The sequence below is a fragment of the Myotis davidii genome, unplaced genomic scaffold (genome assembly GCF_000327345.1).
Source record: "Myotis davidii unplaced genomic scaffold, ASM32734v1 scaffold556, whole genome shotgun sequence".
Lineage (NCBI taxonomy): Eukaryota > Metazoa > Chordata > Mammalia > Chiroptera > Vespertilionidae > Myotis > Myotis davidii.
The window spans coordinates 66216-81261 of NW_006287671.1; the positions used below are offsets into that span (position 1 = coordinate 66216).

General features: G+C 36.9%; 1 protein-coding gene across 2 annotated transcripts in view; it reads right to left on the minus strand.

Annotated features, from left to right (window-relative positions):
- The window catches only part of UBQLN1 (ubiquilin 1), a 23428-nt gene extending 22211 nt beyond the window's left edge, over positions 1-1217 (minus strand). The window contains exon 1 of one of the 2 annotated variants that reach the window (XM_015561140.1): positions 1058-1217. The gene's annotated coding sequence lies outside the window, so the exon portion shown is untranslated. The remainder of the gene's footprint in view (positions 1-1057) is intronic. The other variant, XM_015561139.1, reaches the window with a different exon arrangement.
- Between the last annotated feature and the right edge of the window lie 13829 nt (positions 1218-15046).

A 15046-nucleotide genomic window follows, 5' to 3' on the forward strand; every position in this document is an offset into this window, starting at 1 on the left:
TGCCTGAACGGTATGTGGAATGAAGTGGGCGGGCATCGGGAGGCCACTATGGCACGGGGCAAGCACTATGGGCAGTCTATCTGAAGTGTACCTGGCGTATAAGACGACCCCCCACTTGGAGGCATAGTTTTCAGGGCCAAAAAATCGTCTTATACGCCGGCAAATACGGTATATTTTCTTTGTATGTATGCATAAGAGTAATATAATAAATACCAAATCCAAGTAAGTCTAAAGGAACTCTTTGACGAGGTATAAAATAAAAATTTTAAGCGAAAAGAAAATATCTACTTAATTGGCAGTATTTTTTCTTAGCGATACATAAAATACAGGTGCCTCTGAAAAATTGATGGTGCTGCCCTAACTGGTTTGGCTCAGTGCACAGAGCATCAGCCTGCAGACTGAAGGGTCCCGGGTTCGATTCCAGTTAAGGGCACATGCCAGGTTACGAGTTCGATCTCCAGTGAGGGACATGCAGGAGGCAGACGATCAATGATTCTCTCTCATCACTGATGTTTCTATCTCTCTCTCCCTTTTCCTTCCCCTCTGAAATCAATATATATGACACACACACATATATTTATATTTAAATTGATGGTGCCTTAGAATTAATGAAATATGGTTATAGATTTGTGCCAAGGAAATTAATCATCCCTGATCTTTGTCCCAAAATCTAAAACAAAAAGCATACCTAAAAATATATAAATCTGCTTGTTCTGTAATTAAAATAATGGCTCATATGGATGAATCTTCTAAAACAGCAGTTGCCAACCAGTGGTCCGTGAGGTCTGAAAGGTTGGCAACTGCTGGTTTAAGGAAACCTTTGGAGCAGCAGTCGCCAACCAGGGGACGGGGACCACTGGTGGTCTGTGAGGTCCGAAAGGCTGGCAACCGCTATTCTAAAATATCAAATGTGTAAGCATTAACATTACTGAATTACGGCGTTTTTTAAAAACATATAAATTTTAATCCACTCAATTAATGACAGAGAAAGCCCTGTAAAGCCAAGACTTTTATTTCTAAAGCATTTACTCATGGTTTAAAGCTTCTAAAAACATACCTGTTTTGTGTTTTGATGACAAGGTGAACAGTAAGTCCGTCATGAATTCCATGCTGATTCAATGTATCTTGATCTTTTAAAATTTTTCCAGCAAATATCAACACAAGTTGGTCGGTATGTGATTTGAACCGTTTAGAGATTTCTTCCTTGAACTAATAAGATAAAATATGTATTACAGGTATTTTCATAACATCATCTCATCTAGTTTCTTAGAAGAAAAACTTCAACGAGTCCCTTTCTACAAATACTGCCATAATTCAAACAATATAAAAATGCATCTTTTCTGTGTATCTTGCCCTTAGTGGGGAAATGAGTATTACCACTTCACTCATCTTAACACAAAGGTTTTATCTTAGGTGTACATATTCAATCTTCTGCTAAGGCATAACAATTCATTTCTTTACAATATCCTTATTCTTTTTATATCAGTGGTGCCAAATGGAGTTCAAAGTACACATAGTTCTTACCAAGTTTACAATAAGCTATTCCTCAGATTTCTAACTCCAGCCCTATTTTTTTCTATTTAGTATACACACACACACAGTATGTTGGCGCCAAGATAAAGTGTACAGTTGAATATATATTATTTCTCTATTATACTGACTTTCCTCCTCACCTTTTTCACTCAACATTAACAAGCAATATTGTGCAAATATAAAAATATAAAGCAAAAAATTCCCCTGAAAGAGAACAGTCCAATGAAAGAGGCAGTCAAGTAAACCACAAAGTACAGAGGCAGCACAAAGGGCAGTTAGAGAAAGCTTTTGAGTGAGAACTGAAGAAAGATTAGGAAGTAGCCAGGAAAACCTGAGGAAAAGCTTCAGAAAATAACATGCAAAACCAGACAAGAGAAAAGAACATCATACTATAAAAAAAAAAAGCTTACTTATTCTAAGCTAGATCAGTGTTCCTCTCAAACCTTTATCAAAAATTACCTGTACACTTAGCCTTTACTCCACTGTCCCAATCAGGAAACCACGGGGTGGACCAGGGAATCTACATTAATAGACTACTTCAGAGAACCAATCCGAATTCAGGAAATAATCACATCTCCCATCATTCCACAGAAGTGGAGCTCCATAGATAATGATACTATCACCAAGAGGGTGTTTTTGAAAATATAAGGGGTATTTCTGGTTGTCACAGTAAGTGGAAAGACATATTATATAGTACCTGAAATTTTACAAAATTTTGCACAGGTGGGGAAGGGGACATGTAGAGGGATATAAACAAAACAACATAGACCATATGTCAATCACTGCTGAAAATGAGAAGTGGCCCAGCCGGCGTGGGCTCAGTGGTTGAGCATCAACTAATGAACCATAAGGTAATGGTTTGATTCCAGTCAGGGCACAAGCCCGGGTTGCAGCTCCATCCCTAGTGTGGGGCATGCAAAAGGCAGCTGATCAATCTTTCATCACTGATGTCTCTCTCTCTCTTCCTCTCTGAAATAAATATATATTTTAAGAAAATATGAGAAGTGCATGCAAGTTCATCACACTTTACCTTTGTGTATGAATAAAATTTTCCATAATCAAGTTACACACTCAATGTAAGCAAGCAACTAGTTTTTTTAAAATAAAGATAATGCAAAATTATACTGCAGCATATACTTTCCAACTGATTTTTCTTAATTTATCTGAAATTATGAAATATAGCCCTTTTATCTAAGATAAGCAATTTCCAAGTAATTTTTAAAAAATCTTTGTAGAACACTATTTGCATAATATTCTATATAGAAAAATCGGTCAAACCATTTAACTATTCTCCTATTACTAGATATCTCATTTCTCCCACTGGTAGCTATTAGAAATAATGTAATGAGCAGCAGAACATGATTTTATAAAAACTAAATGAGAATGTGTATAAAACGCAAGAATCAGGTACACAGGTGGTGGTCAGTAAATAGTAGTTACTATTATGCCAGCTCTCTTAATTCTCAATTCCTGTGAGACAGATGGTTTTTAATCCCATTTCAAATACAGAAACAAAGAAAGGTCCCATATATCCCTTTCCTCTCATAGTGACACAAGTAATAACTAGGATTCAACCTAGTTAGATTTCAAGGACCAATGTATCCCAATTAACTATATTCTAATTCTTACGTAAAATGAGGGCAATCTAGATTTGTTTCTTAACATAAAACTAAGAAATCCTTTTCAGAATCCTTGATATCACTTGTCATTCCAAAGTAAGTGATTTAATTGCCTAACTGACAATTACTAGTATTTTAGCATATTTTAGGGTTTGAAGGTAAGATGCTAGATTGAAGACACCTATCTACTCATATCCTTTTGAACCCCCACTAAAACAATTTAATAAAAGATTTTATAACTTTATAGAGATATAACTTACGATTTTGACCATTTAGGGTGTACAATTCAATGATTTTTGGTATATGCACAAATGTATACAACAGTGATGGCGAACCTTTGGAGCTTGGCGTGTCAGTATTTTGAAAAACCCTAACTTAACTCTGGTGCCGTGTCACATATAGAAATTTTTTGATATTTGCAACCATAGTAAAACAAAGACTTATATTTTTTATATTTATTTTCTATATTTAAATGCCATTTAACAAAGAAAAATCAACCAAAAAGATAAGTTTGCGTGTTCCCTCTGATACACGTGTCATAGATTTGCCATCACTGGTATACAACCATCGATGACCACAGTCAATTATACATTTTCATCTTTTCAGAAAGAAACCAGTACTCTTTAGCTATCACCTCCTTTCAGCCCATCACTCCAAGCCATAAGACACTACTAATCTACTTTGTCTCTACAGATTTGCCTATTCTGGACATTTCACATAATTGCAATCATATGTCTTATACAAGGTCTTTGTGACTGGCTTCTTTCACGTAGCATAAAGGTTCATCCATATTGTAGTATGTATCACTATGCCATTCCTTTTTATGGCCAAATATATTCTACTAGAGGCCCGGTGCACAAAAATTTGTCTTCTTATACTGCCTTTGCATGTTTCTTACATTATGGCCAAACTGGACTCCATACCAAATATACGCTTCTTTTTCCTCCTCCAAGTATCTTCCCATGCTGTTCCTTATTCCTAAAATGCCCTTCTCTCATCTCCAATTCTCAGAATCCAATAGCCATCTTTGATGAAGCTTCCCTGATTTCTCCCATCGTCCCTCACCTGCCTCCCCCACACATTTTGCCTTTCTCGAAATTGCCGTAACAATTCCATTGTATTTCTCTGACATTGTACCTAGAGTAATGTATGTTCTTCTCTTATTTCCCTCTTAGAATATTAAGTTCCTCAAGGTCAGGAACTATATCTTAATCACCTTTATATCCCTCAAGCATTGCAACTTACACAGAGTATAGGTGGAGCCAACATTTGTTAGATTGGATATGTTAGAATTCAAGCATCCTTCCACCAAGTTGTAGAATTTCTTCCTTTGGGGATGGACCCCTCCCATTATCCAACTGCTCATCTTTTACTCTTGGGTCTTCAGAGAGATGACTGTTTTGCCCTAAGACAAGGAATAGAGAAAAAATGCAAAACAGATCTTAGAGCTAATCAATTGGAAATGGGATCTAGGTCCTGTGGGCGCTGAGCCCAGCCACGCTGCTCCAGGGGCCAGGAATCCTCGCGGCTCCGCTGGTCCCAGTGCTGGGAGGTATATTACCCTTTTACTATATAGGGTAGAGGCCTGGTGCACGGGTGGGTGCCGGCTGGTTTGCCCTAACAAGCAAGCCTCCTGTTTGCTTCAGCTGCCTGGCTGCCAGCCACCATCTTGGTTAGCAGTTAATTTGCATATCGCCCTGATTAGCCAACGAGAAGCATGTCGGAGGTACGGTTAATTACCATGTTTGTCTATTATTAGATAGGATTGTATGGATATACATTTTGTTTATTCATTCATCAGCTGATGAACATTTGAGTTGTTTACACCTCTGGGCTATTATGAATAAAGCTGCTATAAACATTCATGTATACGTTTTTGTGTGAAAAATGTTTTCATTTCTTTTGGGTATATACATAGATGTGGAATTACTGGGTCCTATGATAACTCTTGGTTTAACCATTTCGAGAACTACCAGAATGTTACGTTAAGTGGCTGTACCATTATACATTCCCACCAACAGTGTATAAGGGTTCCAAACTTTCTACATTCTCACCAATACTTGTTATTATTATTTGCCTTTTTTATTATAGCCATCCAAGTGGATGGCAAGTGGTTTTAATTTGCAGTCCCGTGATACTTAATGATGTGAAGTTCCTTTTTATTTATTTATTTTTATTAATTTATTTTTTTGTGGCTGGCCACATAGTCCTACATACCTCTCCAGCCCCACTCACCTGGAGAAGTTGCCATGGATGCCTACTGTTTTTTCTCCCTTCCCAAACAGATACAGCTTGGTCTATAGCTGCACTGCCCCATTGTAAGGAGACTGAAGTTCCTTTTTATGCGCTTATCTGTAAATATTCTTTGGAGAACTGTTTATTCAGATCTTTTGCCCATTTTTTATTGGGTTGTCTTTATTATTAAGTTGTTAAAATATATTATATATTATAGATACAAGATTCTTACAGACATATGATTTGCAAAAAAAACTGTAAGGCAGAAACTCAGAATATAGAACAAATTAAGAACTTTTGGTCTCAACTGGCAAAAAACTTTGAAGCTGAACATGAAATAGACACATGGTCAATCAATTTAGCAGCCCCAAGTGAAGTGAATCCTAAATTGGCAATGAAGAATTCAAAAGCTAATTCAATCCCCAGAATCTGCGTAATTCCCATAAGACTCAGTATTGGCACCACCAGAGGCTGAGCATAGGAGGTAAAGGGATGAGAAGTGCCTAAATACTAAAAATAGGATTATTTGAACATCTAAGAAGCAAACACATCCTCACTGCATATTAAGCAAACAACTACCCCCTCCATAAACCCAACAAAAAGACTAGAAGAATTTTTTTCCCTCTCTGGAAAAGGAACAGAGGGTCTCTGGACATAAGAACACAACAAGCACATTGAGAGCAGGAGAAAATACTAAAGTAAACACAGACATACTAGATGCTGAGTCTTTCCCCCTTTACCCCATACCAAACAGAATTCTGACAGCTAGGCCTTCAACACCCAGACAGGAAAATTTAATATACTAGGAGCCCAGCGCGCAATTCAAAATCACATGGCGCTGTCCAACCTCCGGTCCAGCCCTGCCTCGCTGTCCGGGCCCGCAGCAGCCGTAGCTGCTGCCGCTCCAGCCCTGCCTCCCTCTCTGGCCCTTGAAGCAGCTGTGGCCACTGCTGATCAGGCCCTCCCCCAGCACAGACGCGCAGAGGCCCCTGCCGCCCCGCCCCCGATGCTGCGTGAGCAACCTCCTCCTCTCTGGTCGACCCGTTAGGGCATCCTGGTTAATTAGCATATTTCTCAATTTTGTTTTATATATATATACATATATATATAAAACAAAATTAAGACATATATATAAATATAAATATATATAGTGTCCCAAAGAGAATATAATCAGCCTAAAAGAAAATAAGATATGGCAAGATATGGACATAAGAGTTTTCCCCAATTAGTCACCCTAGAGCAGTGGTTCCCAATAAGGATTGGGGGGCCTCTATCCACCCTGGGGAGCTTTAGCAATGTCTGAAGACATTTCTAGTTATCATAAAAAGGATGAGTACCACTAGAATATGATGAGTACAGACCAGAGACGCTGCTAAATATCCTACAAAGCACAGGACAGACCCAAGAGCAAAAAATTATCCAACTCATGCAGACACTCAAATACTGCTAAACTAATTATGTGAAGATAAACTTTGAATTATAAGCAATTTTTTATTTTTAAATATTTTTTTTATTGATTTTAGAGAGAGAGGAAGGGAGAGGGTGAGATAGAAAAATAGATGAGAGAAACACTTATCAGCTGCCTCCTGCATGCCCCCTACGGGGGATTCGAGCCCACAACCACAATCGAGGCATATGCTCTGACCCAGAATGGAACGGTGACGTTCTGGTGCGTGGGTCACACTGACTGGGCTACATGTATTTTTTTTAATTGAGTTAATCTAATTGTAAGTTAGCTAAAAGAAACAGTTATTCTTTAAACACCCCACAATCCAAATTTGCCTTTAAACATCCAGTCTCTCCTCCTCACAATTAAATATAATCAGAAAAAAAGGAAAAATATTGCAACCTATATATAAAACATAAACTCTGAAGATTAAGCATACACATTAATTTCACTACCTACAGTATTACATAGTAATAGTATTTGGTAAAAATTTTCTAAATACTGTAGGTGTCTGAATAATATGCTGCATTCAGATATTTGCTATTTCAGTATTTTAAGGTCCTTCAAGGTTCTCTATTTTTTAATCATTTCCAAAGGATGGAGAGTTCAATTCTAAGTTGGGGCACATACCCAGGTTACAGGTTCGATCCCTGGTCAGGCGTGTGCAGGAGGCAACCAATCAATGTTTCTCACATCGATGTCTCTCTCCCCCCTTCCTCTTTCTCTTGAGTCAATAAAAAAGAAAAATCATCCACACTGAATAAATCATCCTATGCAATAGTTCAGCCAGTCATTACTCTCAACATGCCTGCAGTTATTGGCCTCATTTTAAAACACTGCAGAAATCTTACACAAAGATGTTGAGTATGAGAAATAACTATAGGGTACATAAGCAGCTAATATGAAAAAAGAGCATCTTCTTATGTAATTGAACACTCAGTAATAAATGAATGGCCTGGCCAGAGCGGCTCAATGGTTGAGTGTCGACCATTGAACCACGAGGTCATGGTTCGATTCCCGGTCATGGCATATGCCTAAGTTGTGGGCTCCATCCCCAGTATGGGGCTTGTAGGAAGCGGATCAATGATTCTCTTTCATCACTGATGTTTCTCTCTCTTCCTCTTACTTTCTCTCTGAAATCAATAAAAATATCTTTAAATAAATAAACAGATAGATAAATAAGTAAATAAAATGCTGGCAGTTGAGAAAAGCACCTTGCCCAAAGTCACATCTCTCAAATTCCAAGGTTCACAACTCTCTCCAAAATGCAGATCGATAGCCCTAGCCTGTTTGGCTCAGTAAATAAGAGCATTGGCCCTTAGACTGAAGGGTCCCAGGTTCGATTCCAATCAAGGGCACATACCTCAGTTTCAGGCTCAATCCCCGGCCCTGATGTTCCTCTCTCTCTCTGTCCCTCTCCCTCCCTCCCATTCTATGTTAAAAAAAACACACACACACTAAAAATCATCAATGGAAAAATATCCTTGAGTGAGGATTACAAAAAAAAAGCAGAACCAAATTTCAATATACTTAACTATTATCCTGAAACACGTTTCCCATCTTTCTCAAAATATTAATAAAAATATGTACACAAAAAATAAATAATAAGTAGTGGAACAAGTTAGTTCTACATATGCTGATATGGAAAGAACACAAAGGAACAAGGATAAAGAATAAGGTAAAGAAAAATTGTGGGTTAATATCGCATCAGCTTAATAGGAATAAACAGAAAATTATATAATGGGTATACAAATAAACACCCTTCTAGACAGAATCACCAAAATATACGGTAGATATAGATAAATTTAGATTATCTATGAGTAGGCACCCTTTTAATTTCATACTTTTCTACATCATTCAAATTGTTTAACCTTAAAGTAATAGCATGCATAATGTAGTTAATTTTTCTTTGCATTCTGCATTTCTTAAAACTAGTAACAGCCACTGGAGAAAGCTTTAAAGCAGGGGTGGGGGAATCTTTTTTCTGCCAAGGGCCATTTGGATATTTATAACATCATTCATAGGCCATACAAAATTATAAACTTAAAAATTAGCCTGCTTGCCGAAACTGGTTTGGCTCAGTGGATAGAGGATTGGCCTGCAGACTGTAAGGTCCCGGATTCGATTCCGGTCAAGGGCATGTACCTGGGTTGCGGGCACATCCCCAATAGGAGATGTGCAGGAGGCAACTAATCGATGTTTCTCTCACATCGATGTTTCTAACTCTCTATATCTCTCCCTTCCTCTCTGTAAAAACTCAATAAAATATATTTTTAAAAAAATTAGCCTGCTATATTGTCAAACATTTAATTAACTCACCCCTAATGCCTTGGTAGAGCCAGACCAAATGATTTCTCAGGCCTTATATGACCTGTAGGCTGGACGTTCTCCACCCTGCCTTATTAAAGGCTAAAAAATATTTAACAAAAACCATTATACCCGAGTCTAGAAATCTGTATTGCAGCTGCTTAACCAGTAATCCAAGCAGTCTATGCTATCATATTGATAGGATGTCAAACTAACTGGGAAAAACAGAGTTCAGATCTTCTAGTAATAAAAATGTTTGCACAACAGAGACACACAGATATACATATTATTTATACCTATAATGAATGGAATATTTTTATGCTAATCTAGCCATTTTTGCATCTAACAGATTTATACATAATAATCAACTTTAGTCTCTAAAAATACTCCCAATCCTAATTAGTGAGATTTTCCTTTCTAATGGAAGTTAACAACTGAAAGAATGTCCCTGCACATTTAATTAGACTAAGGTAAACACCACATTTTTCTTAGTAAATCACAAGCAGTCCCAAATAAGTACAAAATATTGTAAATAATCTTTAAAATAATATTTATTCATTCACTCAATAAATACTTGCATTACTCAGTATGTGCCAAGCTCAATGCTGGGTACCATGGGATTAGAAGATAAAACAGCCTCTACACTTGTAAATTCTTACAGTATGTGGTAGCAAGGATAAAGTCCACATAAGCAAAAACTGATATGAGATTACAATTGTTGATTTAATTTAAAAGGTGCCTCCAATCACCTTCTAATGAACTAACATTTAAATAAAAGCCAGCCAGAGAAAACTCAAGGCAGCTTGGAGCAGTCAGGTGTGGGCTCCAAAGTTAGTCACTAGATTTGAATCTAGGCTCCACTATTTAATAAGTGTATAAACTTGATCATATTATTAATCTGAATCCATTTCTTCTTTTTTTGAAAAAGGATAATAGTACTTGCATCATCATAAAGTTGTAAAACTTAAAAGGAGATGCATTATGCCTAGATAAGTCTGGAATAAATACCAGCTTTTATGTTACTGTCATTAGCAGCCTTTGCAAGGGCCCAGAGGGGGAAAGAGCTAGTGAATGATAATTAGGGGAAAAGACAACACAAATGCTGAAATACAGTGAACAAAATGGGAGAGGTAAGTGGGGAGCAAAACACAGTCTATTAACTCTGCTATCTAATTCGGTGGTCCAGGCACATGTGGCTAATGAGCATTTAAAATGTGGCTAGTCCAAACTGAAATGTGCTATAAATGTAAAATATAGCCTCGATTTTGAAGACTTAGTATGAAAAAAGTATAATATCTCAATTTTTTATCAATAACATGTTGAAATGATTACGGGGTTAAACAAAACATATTAAAATCACAGTAACCAAAAGGTAGAAGCAACCCAAGTGACCACCATAGGATAAACAGATAAACAAAACGGGGTATATACATGCAATGGAATTATTATTCAGCCTTAAAAAGGAAGAAAATTCTGACACATTACAACATAAATGAACCTTAAGGACATAGTAAGTGAAATAAGCCCGTCACCAAAGGACAAATACTTCTGATCCCACTTTTATGAGATAATGGAATAGTCAATTTCATAGAGACAGAAGATAAGAATGAATGCTGCCAGGGGCTGGTAGAGAGAGGCTATTGTTTAATAGGTACAGAGTTTCAGTTTTGTAAGATGAAAGGAATTAGATATGGACAGTTGCACAACAATGAGAATGTACTTAATGCCACTAAATTGTACACTTAAAATGGTTAAGATGGTAAATTTTATGTGTATTTTACAAGTCACTACCTTTTATTTTTTCAGTGGATTTTTTTATTTTTAATATAATTAAAATTACATATGTGGCTTTCATCATATTTCTACTGGACAGCACTGTAATTATTTAAGTCATGGTAAAAATGTTCCAATGAGAAGGCTTTTAAGGAACAGTGTGACAAGACCCAGAACAATAAGCCCTACTGCCATAAGGCAGAGGTCAGCAAACTTTCTGTAAAGGACTACAAGGTAAATATTTTCAGCTCTGGGACCATATGGTCTTTCTGAAAGCAGCCATAGGTAATACAAAAATAAATGGGCATGGCACATTTATCCCACTATGGTTTGTTGACCCCTGCCTTAAGGCATCTATTGTAAGCAATGGCTCCTACTTGCTCACATTGCTAAATTTTCAGGAATTTTGTGAGCCAGTTTAATACTGGTAGCTTAAAACTGTCATGGTAAGAGAACTGACACCACAGAAATCAGCAAACACTATAAATCAGTGTTTTTCCCGAAGAATTGGAACATTTACCAGCACTACATATTGACTACATACATGTAAAGAATTAACTTCTCTCCTAAGCATTTAAATTACATTAGCTGTGAACCGTCTTTGAGAAAGATGGATAATTATTCAAATCATTTTCTGTGTTCTATGGTTATGGTCAGGGCACATGCCCAAGTTGCAGGCTCTGTTCACAGTAGGGGGCATGCAGGAGGCAGCTGATCAATGATTCGCTCTCATCATTAATGTTTCTCTCTCTCCCTCTCCCTTCCTCTCTGAAATCAATAAAAATATTTTTTAAAAAAGAGTGAATGTCCTGAGGCAGTCAAGAGTTGTGCTTGAGAGTGGTGAACTAAGGGAAGAGCTGTTAAAAACTAAGCTGAGAAAGGAGAGCAGGAACCAGAGAATATGTATATACTGCACTCAAAAAATTTCAAAAATTGCTAGTTATTATTAAATACATACTTGTTAATAAATATTTACTGAGCCCATACCATGTACTAGGTTCTGGTAACAATGGTGAACAATCACAAATCCTCTCTAGCAGGAAAATAAAGCATTAATCATATAGCTACATAAATACAGAATTTAAATTGTGATGATTTATAACCAAAACTAGGGTACCGTGAGAAAATACAAGGGAATCCCAATCTAGCCTGGGCAATCAAGGAGTTGAGAAAGTGACCCTGAAATTTAAGGGGTAACTGGAATGGGCAAAGAGTGGGAGGCAAAGCAGATGGCAAGAACAAATTACACAAAAGTCCTGAGGCAAGAAAAAAATGTAGCAACAGGTCAAGGAACTAAAAAGTCAGTATGGCAAGAGCCAAGTAACCCAGGAAAAAAGAAGGCATCAGAATGGAGAGGTAGGAACCATACCACACAGGACCTCACAGAAGCTTTAAGTAGTCTAAGATCAATGGGGAGCCATTAGTTTTACCTAGAGGGCAACATGATCAGATTAACATTCTTTCAGAAATTGATCTAGGAATGAATGGGAGGAGGGGCAGAAAAATGGGAAGACTGACCCATTTTTATATAGTAGGTTACTATATATTTTCTAGGCAAGAGGCAATGGTCACTTAGCGGAGTCAATCCTCAATCTTATAAGCACCTACTTAATCTATTAAATATGCCACTCTAGGACACCACTCTTACAAATTAAAAACCCCAAAGAATTTTTCTTTATGAAGGCTATAGTTACTGATATATGCTCCATTAGAAATTAAACCTGAGAAATCTTTTAAAATATTTTTTTAAATAATAGACTCATATAAATAACATTCTTTTTTTTTTAATGACTACAGCCCTGGCTGGTGGGCTCAGTTCGTTGAGCATCGCCCCATGCACTAAGAGGTCACTAGTAGCATTCCAAATCAAGGCACACGCAAGAGGCAACCCAAAGATGTTTCTCTCTCACACTGATGTTCTTCTCTCTCTAAAATGAATAAAAACATAATTTTTAAAAATGACATTTTCCCAGTATGATGGAAAATATATTCATATACATGGCACAACATAGATGAACCTTAAAAACATTATGCCAGGTATAAGAAGCCAATCACAGTTTTTGAAAATCTGGTATTTTACACCTCAGCACATCTTAAATCATTTCAATCATATTGTAAATGCTCAATAGTCAGAGGAAGCTGATGGTACCAAAGAGGACAGTGCAGTCCTACACCCACACTATAATGTTAAGTGATGCTTGTGATAATGACCTAAGATACTGCAATTTCCCCGATTAGGAAATGCTCAATTCTACTCAATACAATATTTATATTATTGAATGTTATGTTAAATTATTTTTCTAAATGTTTCAAGTGATGAAGGTGTTTTATAAAACTAAAATGCATGTTACCTGAGTGTTTCAGTTAACTCTACTTCAAAATTTTACACTATAGCCGAAACCGGTTTGGCTCAGTGAATAGAGCGTCGGCTTGCGGACCGAAGGGTCCCAGGTTCGACGCCGGTCAAGGGCATGTGCCTGGGTTGCGGGCACATCCCCAGTGGGAGATGTGCAGGAGGCAGCTGATCGATGTTCCTCTCTCATCGATGTTTCTGGCTCTCTGTCTCTCTCCCTTCCTCTCTGTAAAAAAAAATCAGTAAAATATATTTAAAAAAAAAAATCTGGAGGGCTAAAAAAATCCAAGAAAAGCTAGTGAGAAGTTACATGGAAAGCTCCCTTCCATTCTCTGCACTAGTTTTAATCACATACATACACACACACACACACACAGCATTCTTCTGGACTTCATCTTGCTTGTTGACTCTTGGAAATCCTCAAACTGTTTCCAATAATAGATAATGAATAAGTAAAAGAAAGCACAATCTCATACACAGGGACTTTGTGCCATTTTTTTAAAATCTATTTACATTATGAAAACCCCAATTAATGAAACCACCTTGAGAGGGCTCTCTCTGGAACATGCCCACACCTTCCCTCTCAGGCATGCATCTTTACTTTCTGTCCTAAACTCAGGATCCCTAAGCAGCTTTCCCTTGGTTGCAACCAAGTGAGCAATGGGCAGCGGCAGCTCATCCCAGGCTTACCCCTTGAACGTGTCTCCAAGGCCCCCTTTTCTCTAACTTTTCAGTGAGCTAAAATAGGAGCCCCGCATGGCTCCCTTCTTCCTCACATCGTTTCTAGAAAGCCAAGGCAGAGCACCCACCTAGGCTGTCTCCTGTTGCTGCTTCTACTCTAAGCCCTTCCTTTGTTTCACTGTCCCCAGCTTTAATAGATGTACTCTAAAAATAACTTTAAAAAATGTATTCATATAAAGAAATACTACCTTAGTATACTGTATTAAGAGAATGATATAAAAACACTTACTGAAAGATATTTTAAATTGTAGAAAATAAGATTTGTCTGATAGAAAGCCTAAGCCTTCAATATTATCCTTTTGTAGGTCTCTTGGTTAACCCTTTACCTACAATATTACCTAAGAATTCTCAGAACCAAACAGTTCCCAATTTTTTACTGAACATTTTTATTGGGTCCTTAATGTAATTAAGTATATTTTAATAATAAATTTTAATATGTAGCAAATAATTTAAAGCTAACAAGCCACTTAAGAAAACTTTAATTTCAAAGTTACAAATTTTTTCTTGTGCTTCAAGTAGAATTTTACAAATCATCTGAAATTGCTTTTCTTATTCTTGCACATTTTCCAGTATGTGCCTCCCTCAAAGAGTATACAGATATTTCAATTTGTCTTCAGTCTTAGTGCAGTGATGAGCTTCAATTTTTATCATGTCTTCTGCTCCAACAGAAAGCATTTATCAAAATAAAAATTCAACTGCCATTAGAAAAATTTGCTTCAGAAAGACCTTAATTTTATCTACTAAAATTTTATTTTGGTTACAGAGTAAATTTAAAATTTCCACAGAATTTTAAAATTCTAACTTCACTATCACAAAAAGTTATAAAAATGCCTCACAGATATATCATAAACTGACTTAAATCAAATTTCTATTTATAGAATATTGAATCTTTCTAATCTTCTCCATTAAATGCTCACAACAGCTGGAAAGGTAGAGACCTGAACTAGGAATCCTAGGAAGAAGACCTAAGACTTCAAAAGTTAATATGACTAACACACCCACTATAATAAAACAAAAAAGACTGACACTATCAAATGT